The following is a 12216-nucleotide window of genomic DNA, read 5'->3' as shown; positions in this document are numbered from 1 at the left end:
CTAAGTCATCCAAGGCTATCCAGAAAGAAAATTTTAAAAACAAGAGTGAAATTAACCTTTTAATGAATAGAAATAGGGGATTCAGTATCATGAGTACCATGGTTTAGGGAATATTCAAGCAGCAAATAACCTTTAAAAAGAAAAAGGGGAAATATTTATGCGCGACCTGGAGTGACGAAGAAACCAGCTCAGAATCAGAGTCAGGTGAGGACCAGGTGAGTAGCTTTATTATTTTTATATCGAAAGTGGATGAACTAGATGCTTCTGATTTTAGATTAGTTGAGTGCAATGAAAAAGAGACACATTTTAAATTTTTGTAATCCTCCGATCTTTTGTTGGAAAATGGAATCTTTTGAGTGAAGTTACTTCTAAACTTCCTACTAAGAATGTTTTTTTTAAGAAAGAAGTCTCCAAGCTAGCTGGTCAAGTAGATATAAAGATGATAGAGCTTGATGAATAATCAAAAGGGGTTGATAAACTTGAGGAATAATGAAAAGATGCAAGGCAGACTCTCGAATAGTTTAATTGCAGCACTAGCAAATTGAATGTGATGATAGCAGTTGGAAAAAGATATTAGATGAGAGGAGGCTTAGGCTTCATAGATAAAGAAAAAGTTGTTGCAAAAAATCCTAAAGTGTTTGTAAAAGAAGGGAATGATCACTTTTTTAAAGAGTGCTCTAAACAGGTAAAAATTCAAGAGAAAACTAAAATCCAAATCAAATCAGCTCAATCTACCAGAAGAAGGATCACTTTTTATTACTATGGTGTTCCAAGCCATATCAGAACCCATTGCTTCTATATGCTCAAAGATATTTGATGGAATAAAACAGTGCCACAAACCATGTCTACTACTGACCGCACTATCCAAAAGAAGGAAAAACTTGTATGGAGAAGAAAAGATCAACAAATTTTTTATCCACACCAGTCACTCAGCTTCAATTGATGACATATGGTAACCTCTTATTCTTAAGTAATTTTGTTGAAAGTTATAAAGGTAGTGTCACCTTTGGCAATGGGAAAAGAGGAAGATTCGTGGCAAAGGGACACATGTAGTTGATGGGTTGCTTGACCTAAAGAATGTGTTATATGTTGATGGCGTAAAGGCTAACCTGATCAACATTAGTCAGCTTTGTGATTAAGGAATACTTGTAAATTTCACAAATGGAAAGTGTGTGGTAACTCAAAGGCAGAATGAAGAGGTCATGGAAGGTACCACGACATTTTACAATTGCTATAAAGTCCTACCATCCAAGTGACCGCCTCCAAACGTGCGAATGTTTAAAGTAAAAATCGTGCAAATAAAATATATATATAATTACAGTGCAGTATCTGCAAGTGAACAGGTTAAATTTTAATATAAAAATGTTACAAATGACCATCGGTAAGTATTCCGAAGATCGTACCCAAGGGATTACTGATTGGATAAATTTATTATTAAATTAATTATAGGAAATAATTACTAATCTACTCGAGTCACTAATTAGTAGTGTGAATCTAAATTAAAGTATTAATTAAACTAATTAAATTAATTAACCTAATGGAATTTCCTATGCCTAGCGTCATGCGAGCTCTCAGTCTATAATTGATTAACAAACAAAAAATCAACTTGATTTAGTGGTTGTAATTAACTTCAAAACTTAGGTTGTTTTTAGTGAATTAATTATTAACTAACCAATATTACCTCCCGGCCTGTACTGATTAATTAATCAACCAATGCTACTTTCCTCTCGACCTCACTTTTTTTACGGGGTTAAATCACGATTTACTCGGCAAACTTATCTTTCGACCTCGTTTAACCAGATTACTTCCTAGGGTCATCAGTCTTAGGGTTTAAGCACACATAAATTTATACCAACTAACTCGTATGAGAAACCCTCATTCATTCGTTAATTACTCCCTAATTAATTAATTAGTTCCATAACCGAATCATGCAAGATATAAAATAAAGCATAAGAATTTATCCTAATATTCACACAATAGTTAATTGATCAGCTTAACGAACTATAAATAAAAGGATAAAAGAAAAGGATAAAGAAATTTCTCATGAATAAATATATATATATATAAATGCAGTTCCGGAGCAATCCCCGCTTGTGATTGTCTTCATATTGGAATAGAAAAGATTCTGACTACAGGAACACAAAAAGAAAGCTAGCATTGAAAACTAAAGAAAAATGTTCTGTAACGTCTAACCTCCCCTAACGAGGTTATAAATTTGTTTATATAGGCAAACATTAGGGTGCTAGGTGCCTAAAATATCCTTGGAGTGATTAAGGTTTAATTAGGAAAAATAACACTAAGTGGCTGTCCAAAATTCAGCTAAATATTTCTAATTTTTGCTGTATTGTCGTGACATCAGGGAAGCCCTCGTCACAACGTGGAGTCTTTTCCAGCCCTGGCAGCTTTGAAGTTCTGTGTTGCGACATAGACCCCTTGTTTTGCGACAGGGTTGTCACCCCTTATACTCCTTGGCCAAAAATGGCACCCTACACACTCAAATAGCCTATTAGTCGTTCCCGAGGCCCGAATTGACCTAACAAGTTTTTGAAACACTAAAAGATACGTAAAAATTCTTATTTTGCAATAATTTAAATCTAGACTAATAATACTGAAAATGCAATCAAAGAAGATAAAATGCCCAGAGAACAAGCTCGCTAAGTGCTGAAAAGTACTTAAATTTCCACTACAATTTTTTTTACGTCACCAAATGCAACAAAGCAAAATTTTCTAAACTACAGTTGTGGCATGAGAAGTTGGGTCATATTCACTATCAAATATTGCAAAGATTGGTACATTATGATGCAAGTCGAGGGCTGCCAAAACTAGGAGGAACAATTTCTAAGGTTTGTGGAGATTACCCTAAAGAGAAGCAACATAGAGATTCTCATAAATTGTTGGCACAAATTCAAACCACGACTCCACTTCAGCTTCTTCACATAAACCTTTTTGGACCAATGCAAACAAAAAGTATTGGAGGTAACAGGTAGTGTTGATGACTTCTCTTACTACACCTAGGTAAGATTTTTGAAAAAGAAATTAGACACCTTTAGTGAATTTAAGAAACTCTGGAAAAGAATCATGATTAAAAAAGAGAAAACCATTGTGGCTATTGTCACGATTAAAAGTTTGAAGATCAATAGTTTGATAAGCTTTGTGACAAGGAATACATTGTTCATGAACTCTATACTATCAAGACTTGTCAATAGAATAGAGTGCTAGAAAGGAAAAATAAAACCATTCAGGAGATGGCTCCACTAATGTTGAACAACAAGGGAATTGTTCACAGGTTTTTGGACGAAACAGTCTATACTGCTGTCTATGTCATCAACATGGTTCACTTGAGGCCAAAGACTTGCATAACTCCATATGAATTATGCCATGGTAAGAAACCTTATGCAAAATGTTTTCATATATTTTATAGATTGTGCTATATTCTAAGAGACACGGAATATCAAGGAAAATTCAATGTAAAGAGTGATGAAGGAGTTTTCCTTGGGTACTCTAACATAAAAAAGGCCTATAGGTTCTATAATAAGCTTCTCAATAAGATAATGGATTCAGTTAACATGGTTGTACAAGATAAAACATGTCAAAAGGTTGTGGATGATGAGGAGGAATGTGTGACACAAACAGTGTCTGAAACTGTGCCTACTATATCTGGCACAAAAAAGGTGATCGAGCAACCTGATCCAGAAATAGATGAAGTTGTGAATGTTGATGAAATTATTTATTCTGTTAGTGTAAATGAAGTTGTTCAACCTTCAGCAAGAGTCAAAAAGAACCATCCATGAATGGTGTTATAGGTGAACTTCAAAGTGGTGTTCAAACTAAAGGGAAAATTAAAGCCTAACTATAGGGATATGGTCAGGTTGGCTTGGTATATGTCTCAAATTGAGCCTAAAGATAGTTGAAGAATCCTTAAAATATGCTTATTAGATCCATGCTATGCAGGAAGACCTTCGATAGCTTGAGAGAAACCAAGCTTGGGAATTGGTCCCCAAGTTACTCCACAATAATGTGATAGGTACCAAATGGATTTTTAAGAATAAAACTGATGAGAATAGTTGCATTACAAGGAACAAGGCAAGGTTGGTAGCACAAGGGTATACACAAGTTAAAAGAATAGACTTCAATGAGACCTTTTCTCGTGTTGCTAGATTGGAGGCAATAAGCTTACTCCTTGCTATGGCCATACATATGAACATCAAACTGTATCAAATAGACATGAAAAGTGCCTTTTTGAATGGCTATTTAAATGAGGAAGTCTATGTGGCTCAACCAAAGGGCTTTGAAGACTCAGCACATCCATAACATGTCTACAAGCTAAGGAAGGAAAAAACCTAGAGCCTGATACGAGAGGTTAACACAATTTCTTCTAAGTCAAGGTTATCAAAAGGGATTAATGGATAAAACATTGTTCATCAAGAAATATAGAAGTCACATTGTCAATTCAAAGACCTATGTCGATGACATAATCTTTGGATCAACTTCAGTCAGTGTAAAGGATGGATTCATAAAGATGATGCAGAGTGAGTTCGAGATGAGCCTTGTGTAGCGTCCAAACCCGACAGGAACGAACTGACTCGAGTTTAAAACATCACATTAGCCACTTATGTGACTTTCCTTACCGATCATCCAAACATACCATAAAATCAACCATCACACCCAACAAGCATGCTTAAACACTTAATCTTAAAAAATACAAGCCTAAATCATGTTTCGTCTAACATAAAACAACAAATTATAAAAAGGGGTAAAATAATCATTTTACACATCATACGCGAAAATTGTAAATTTCATCCAACAAGTGTCTTGGGCATTTTATTTTAAACCATTTGTGAAATTTTCAACTCAAAATGAGATTTAACACTCATTTAATTTCAAAACAACGTTTAAGAACTAAAACATTAATTTTAAAAAATATCCAAACAAACCATTTTAAGAAATTGAAGTTTCCATGTTGAAATTCAATGTATAAAACCAAGTCATGTAAATTTTCAAAACATTTCGTGTTGTTTAAGGCCTCCAATTTTATTGCATAAAATTAGGACTTATTTGCAACAGTTTCAAATTATGCCCAGCACTCTCTGAACGCCGTGTCATGACCACACTATTCCCACGCTGCAACATCGACCGGGTATCATGATATCTTATAAGGCTCATTGCGATATCGACTCGAAAATTTGTAGAAAAATTGCAGGACTTACGTATGACACTTTAACTCTCCCATACACATACTATTTCATGATTTCATGCTATTTTCCCTATTCGAACATATCATATAGCATACATAATACACATAAATCATGCTCAAATACATAAGATCATACATTAACATACTTTGGCATCCAAATCAATTACCTATGTGTCATTCTTTTCTAAAGTCTTAAATCAAATTATTAAACATACCAAATTTGCATATAAGGCAATTTAATGTGCAATAAAGGTACATACCTTGCCATTTGGTCATTTTGCATCTGTCCAAGCCTTCAACACATCATTTAAACCATTTCAACCACAAATCAATAAATTATATGCATGCTACGAAATGATTAACTAAGCATTCATCTAGCATACATCATGCAAGCATTCAAGCAATATAAACATCCAAAGATCAGTTATAAAAATCTTTAAACAGTTCATAGAAAGTCCATTTACAAGTATAAAACAAAAGTAAAGTCTAACCCTAAATATAAACCCACATTGCCATCTATTATTAACCAAAAACCATCTCACATGCACAATTAAGTAGCCTTTACCCTTAGATCCCCAACTTGTTCACTTCACCACTCCACACAAGTTATGTCTCTGAAAAACTAGTCACAAAAGAGTGTGAGCTTAACCAATCTCAATGAGTATTCAAGATGCTACAATAAACCACAAATACAATAGTTAAAAACAAGTATGTTAAATACACTTATAACATAGCATCATCAAATACCATATCATAATGATACATTGGCAACTTGTGAGGATGAAAACGCATATCAAGGCTCTTATTGGATACACGAATCTCCACCACACCCTGACTCAAAAGAGTCTACATGTCTCCAAAGTAATTGTGGCATGAAGATTACACTCTCCAACACACCAACATGTCCTACGAACGGAGCAATGCTCTACATTCCCTTATCCCTCCACATGTTCCAAAAGTAAAACATATAAATAAATACTCAAATCCTATGACATGTTAACTATATCCAACGTTTTCAAAGGTTCACAAGGCTGATATATCCATTTCACACATTAATTTTCTAGTTTATGCACATTCACACTCACACTTATCATGTTCATATCACTTATCAATTTCATAAAATGCACTACAAGTGCTAACATATTACTCATTGAGCCAAACTCACTTTCATACCAGAGGTGTGTGCATAAATTTAGCTATCCACAAGGCATATGTAGTTACTTATTCAACATATATAATCACATCACACACTTAGCCTTTCACGACACATATAATTTTGTTTATCAAATAATCAGAACTCAAGTAAGAACACATACTTTTATGAATTAGATTAGATGGTTTGATCACCTAAGCCCCCTTTAACTCACTGTTTTGTGCAATAACAATAGCACACAAGATCGCTCACCTTAACAACTAGCTTTAACCACAAAGCTCAAGTAAGCTTTTGTGTGCCTTTGTCCTTGCTTGTTGTAAACTCTAATTTATATAGATTTTTTCTAGTATTTTTTACCACCTTTTTACTTAAAAATAATACTAATTTTGAGTATTTGTTAATTAATTTAGTGAATTTTTCTTAAACCTCGATAATGGACATGAATTTATAAAATGTGCAAATTTGTGCTTTATTACATGAATTTTGTGCTTAAATTAAATTATTTCATGTTATTTATTAATGTGTTATATTTAATTGTGCAGTGAGACCATGAAGTTGATTTAACAAAGAGTTTATTATAAAGTTGCATGAACATGAGCTATTTATTTCCTATGTTGGATGGCAAAACCATGCTAAATGGATCAACAATGTGATATTTTGATCCAGTTAAAATAATGCTACATGGTGGACAAGTCTGATCATTTAATGGGTCATAGAACCGTCCAACAAGAAGGAGTTAAGCCCAAATTCGACACAAGCATGTTGGCTACCCAAAAATCTATTTTGGGATATTTACTGAAGGTCCCTACATTTGGAGAATCATTGGAAATCAGCACACAAAGATTTCCCTTGAAATCGTCCAACCCATGCCTAAATTTAGCATGATTCTATGTTCAAATAAAGGAACCATCATCCACCTTATTCCACAAAATGTGGTTGGTCAAGCATTGGTGAAAATGGAGGGATTCCATCCCTATTTTTAGTAAACTCTATCATCTGCTTCAAGTATAAATACCCTCACTCATTCCCAATTTTAATCATCCCTCGTCCCAACATCCTTCATTCTTCACATCTCTCAATCATCATTCATTCTCTCATTTCCTCACATAGCATCCCATATTTTCTTTCTTAGCCAAAAACCTTGATAAGATTATCTCTTGGCTGACCACCTTAAGGAGCCATTAGCAATGGAGCAATACAAGGATCGGAGGAAAATATCTTCAATTAGAGTTCATGAGACTGTTGATTCGACAAAGTTTATTATTCCTTTACTTTGTTATTTTGATTTTAATCATGTTTGCAATGTGATATATTATCTTGTCATCAACAATGGTAGCTTAACTCTATTTAGCTAGGATGACTTACATTTATTTAATCAAGTTTTTTTAAATCATGTCTATAGTGTTTGTGCCTCATTCGGTCATGTTTTCAATTAAACTCAAGTATGTATTTCATTCATACATGATTAGATGCATTAGAATTAGCTGGATGATCCTAACCAGATGACGACTAATGGACACAATAATTGAAATGTGCATGCTTCATTTAGATCCAAACCTGACTAAATTAAAGGTTCATAATAACTTTAACGAGCTCTATTATCTTGAATAGTTTTTAGTTTATGTGATTAACCTGTTTCAAACCTAACCCATCCATGTTACTTCACATGAATCCTAAGAAACCTTTAGTTTAATATGATCATTAAAATGTATGTTTTACTAAGTAAAAGATTCCTAATGGACTTAAATCAGTTTCCAAACTCATTAAAGATCGAGTTGCCATGGAATAATTTTCGTACACTCCTAAGCATGATAAAAATAAGCTAAGTTGAATGATGTAATTATCCTATCCTATTCATGATATTGATTGTTGAAGTTTGTGTTTTTCCTAAATCCATTCATACATTTCATTTCATTTCATACTTCGCATTTAGTTTAAATTGCATTAAGGATCAATATTGTGTTTTTATCATCAAATTGTTAACTTTAATTTTGCAATATATTGATTAACATCCACAGTCCCTGTGGAGACGATAACTCTTTTACTTATTTATTACTTGATAACGAATGTGTACACTTGCATAAGCCGAGTGTTGCAAATTTTTGGAGTCGTTGTTTGGGACTGTTGCCTTAATCATTTTTATAAAATCATTCTTTTCCATTTGGTTTTTATTTCATTTTTATCTAAATTCTAACCTTACTAATTTATTATTTATTTATTATATTTTGTGATTTATATTTCAGGTGTTTATGAGCATAAATCAAATTATCAATTTATTACCTGTAGACCCTGAGATCGGGCGAACATTTAGATAAAGAAGATGCGAAAGATCAGCTCAAAGACAAACTGAGATAGACCTTAGAAATCAAAATGATGGACAAGGAAATGGAGCCAGTCATGTGCTTAATCCAACCCTTATTTCTGATGATAGGGATCGTGCTATAAGACAGTACGTTGTGCTGTCTTCAATGAATTAAATCTAGGAATTAGGAGACCGGAGATTGAGGCACCGTAATTTTAATTAAAACCAATGATGTTTCAAATGCTCCAAACGGTGGGCCAGTTTAGTGGAATGCCCACAGAAGATGCACACCTTCACTTTCGATTATTCATGGAAGTGAGTATTTTTTTAAGATAGACAGTGAGAATGAAGACTCATTGAGGTTCAAATTGTTTTCATACTTGCCACAAGATCAAGTATGAGCATGGCTCAATTAGTTGCCACCAAGTTCAATATCTACATGGCAAAAATTAGTAGAAATATTTTTGGTTAAGTATTTCCCACCTAGCCAAAACCACAACAAGCTGAGTCATCCAACAGTTTGAAGAACTTGTTGAAGGCATACATGGCGAAGAATGACGCTTTAATCCGAAGTCAAGTAGCAACACTAAAAAATTTAGAGAACCAAATGGATTAGTTAGCTATGGAGCTTCGTAATCGACCACAAGGAGCCTTGACGAGCATTACAAAAAATCTAAGAAATTTGGGTAATGAACATTGCAAGGTAGTTGCTCTACGAAGTGCTAAGACTTTGGAACCCAAGGTGGTTGTGGTTGAAGATGAACCTATTAAGAAGAAGGAAAGTTAACCAATAGTTTAAATTACTACACCAGATGAGCCAGAACTTATAAAGTCTGAGAAGGTAAAACCTAAACTAGTGAATTCTAAAAAACTAACATCTTCTTTAGATGCAGATTTATCTCCTCAGAAAAGTTATCCAGTCCAACACAAAGTTCTATCACCTCCATATCCTCAAAAGTTCCAACCAAATAAGCAGAAATAGAATGTGCAATTCAAGAAGTTTTTGGGCTTTCTAAAGCAACTTCACATCAATATCCCGTTGGTGGAGGCTTTAAAGTAAATGCCCAATTATGTGAAGTTTATGAAGGACATCATTTCCAAGAAGAAAAGACTTAGTGAGTATGAGACTGTCGCTTTAATGAAGGAATGCAGTGCGTTTTTACAGAACAAGCTTCCTTCAAAACTGAAGGACCTTGGAAGCTTTACTATACCTTATAATATCGAAGAATCTTACTGTGGTAACACTTTGTGTGACTTAGGAGCGAGCATCAACTTGATGCCCAAGTCTATTTTCAAATTGTTGGGAATAGGCAAAGTAAGACTCACTATTGTGACATTTCAACTGGTGGATCGATCATTAGCATACCTTGAAGGAAAGATTGATGATGTTTTGGTAAGAGTAAATAAATTCATTTTTCCTGTTGATTTCATTGTCTTAGATTTTGAAGCAGATAAGGAAGTGTCGATCATCCTAGGGAGACCTTTCCTAGCCACGGGAAGAACTTTGATAGATGTGCAAAAAGTAGAACTCACGATGAGAGTTTAGGATGATTAGGTAACGTTTAATGTTCTTAAAGTTATGAAATTTCCTGATCCAATGAAGGAATGTTCAGTAGTGGAGGAGCTAGAAGCCTTAGTTTCTATAGAATGGGAGAACAATTTTGAAGACCTATTGGAGAACACCTTAGGGTCTGAGCTATTGAAAGATGAAAAAGGTAATGAAAAGATGGAAGCCAATCTGAGGGATTATGTTCAATAAGCACGATTTGACCCACTAGAATTAGAAGTTCGAGAATTTATACAACCAAAGTTATCAATCGAGGAACCACCCAAAGTCAAACTTAAGGTACTTCCTTCCCATTTAAAATACATTTATTTAGGTAATTTTTCTAATTTACTTGTGATTGTTTCAGTTGAATTAACAGAACACCAAGAGAACCAACTGATTGAAGTTTTAAAGAACTTTAAAAAGGCGATCGATTAGACCATAGTTGATACTCGAGGTATAAACCATTCTTTCTATATGCATAAAATTATCCTAGATGAGGGAAAAAGAGCTAGGATTGATGGGCAAAGGAGACTTAACCCAATCATGAAAAAGGTAGTTCGAAAGGAAGTGATCAAATGGTTAGATGCGGGAATTATCTACCCCATCTCAGATAGTTCATGGTTCATGGGCAAGTCTGGTACAATGCGTACCGAAAAAGATGAAATCACGATTTTTGAGAATGAACGTAATGAGTTAATCCTAACAAGAACTATCACGAGTTAGAGAATCTATATTGATTACAAAAACTTGAACAAAGTAACTCGGAATGACCATTTTCCGCTACCTTTTATGGATCAGATGTTAGATCGATTAACAGGTAACGAATATTATTATTTTTTAGATCGATATTCGGGATACAACCAAATAGTTGTAACCCTGAAAGACCAACACAAAACCATTTTTCGATATTCGGGATACAACCAAATAGTTGTAACCCTGAAAGACCAACACAAAACCATTTTTACTTGCTCGTACGGTATATTTTCTTTTAAGCGAATGCCTTTCGGTTTATGTAACTCACCTGCCACATTTCAGCGCTGCATGATGGCGATATTTACTGATATGGTAGATAATTTTGTTGAGGTTTTCATGGATAATTTTTCTATGTTTGGTAATACTTACGATGTTTGCTTGAGTAATTTGGCTAAGGTACTTAAAAGTTACGAGAAGAAACATCTTTTCCTTAACTAGGAGAAATGTCATTTTATGGTTAGGGAGGGAATTGTCTTAGGGCATAAAATTTCCAAAAGAGGAATTGAAGTTGATAAAGAAAAGGTGGATGTGATTGAAAAATTACCACCTCTAGTTAGTGTGAAAGGAGTTCGGAGTTTCTTAGGCCATGTCAAAATTTACCAAAAGTTTATAAAAGACTTTTCAAAAATTTCTAAGCCTTTGTGTAAGCTATTAGAGAAAGATACTATTTTTTAATTTGACAAAGCATGCTTGGAAGCTTTTGAAGAGTTGAAAAGTTGGTTAATCTCAGCTCCAATAATTGTTACACCTGATTGGAACTCACATTTTGAATTGATGTGTGATGCAAGCGATTTTGCTGTTGGAGTTGTGATGGGTCAAAGAAAGAATAAAGTATTTCACCCTATCTACTATGCAAGAAAAACCTTGACAGGAGCCCAGCTCAACTACACGGTAACTGAAAAAGAACTATTTGCTATAGTTTATGCTTTTGACAAGTTTTGTTCACATCTTATAGGTACCAAAGTGACAGTTTTTACCAATCATGTGGCCATTAAATAATTAATCACAAAAAATATGCTAAATCGAGGCTAATTTAATGGATACTCTTACTCCAAGAATTTGACCCTGATATCCAAGATAGAAAAGGTGTTGAAAATCAAATAGTAGGTCACTTGTCGAGGTTAGAGCAAAACGAGGTAACTCACTCACTTGTTCCTATCAATGAGAATTTCTCAGATGAGAGAAGGATGTTACAACTTGATGAGCTTGAATAGTTGAGGTTATTTTCATACAAAAATGCCAAAATGTATAAAGAAAAGTCTAAA

Source organism: Gossypium hirsutum, chromosome D07, assembly GCF_007990345.1.
Source record: "Gossypium hirsutum isolate 1008001.06 chromosome D07, Gossypium_hirsutum_v2.1, whole genome shotgun sequence".
Classification (NCBI taxonomy): domain Eukaryota; kingdom Viridiplantae; phylum Streptophyta; class Magnoliopsida; order Malvales; family Malvaceae; genus Gossypium; species Gossypium hirsutum.
Note: the sequence above shows the minus strand (reverse complement) of the source record.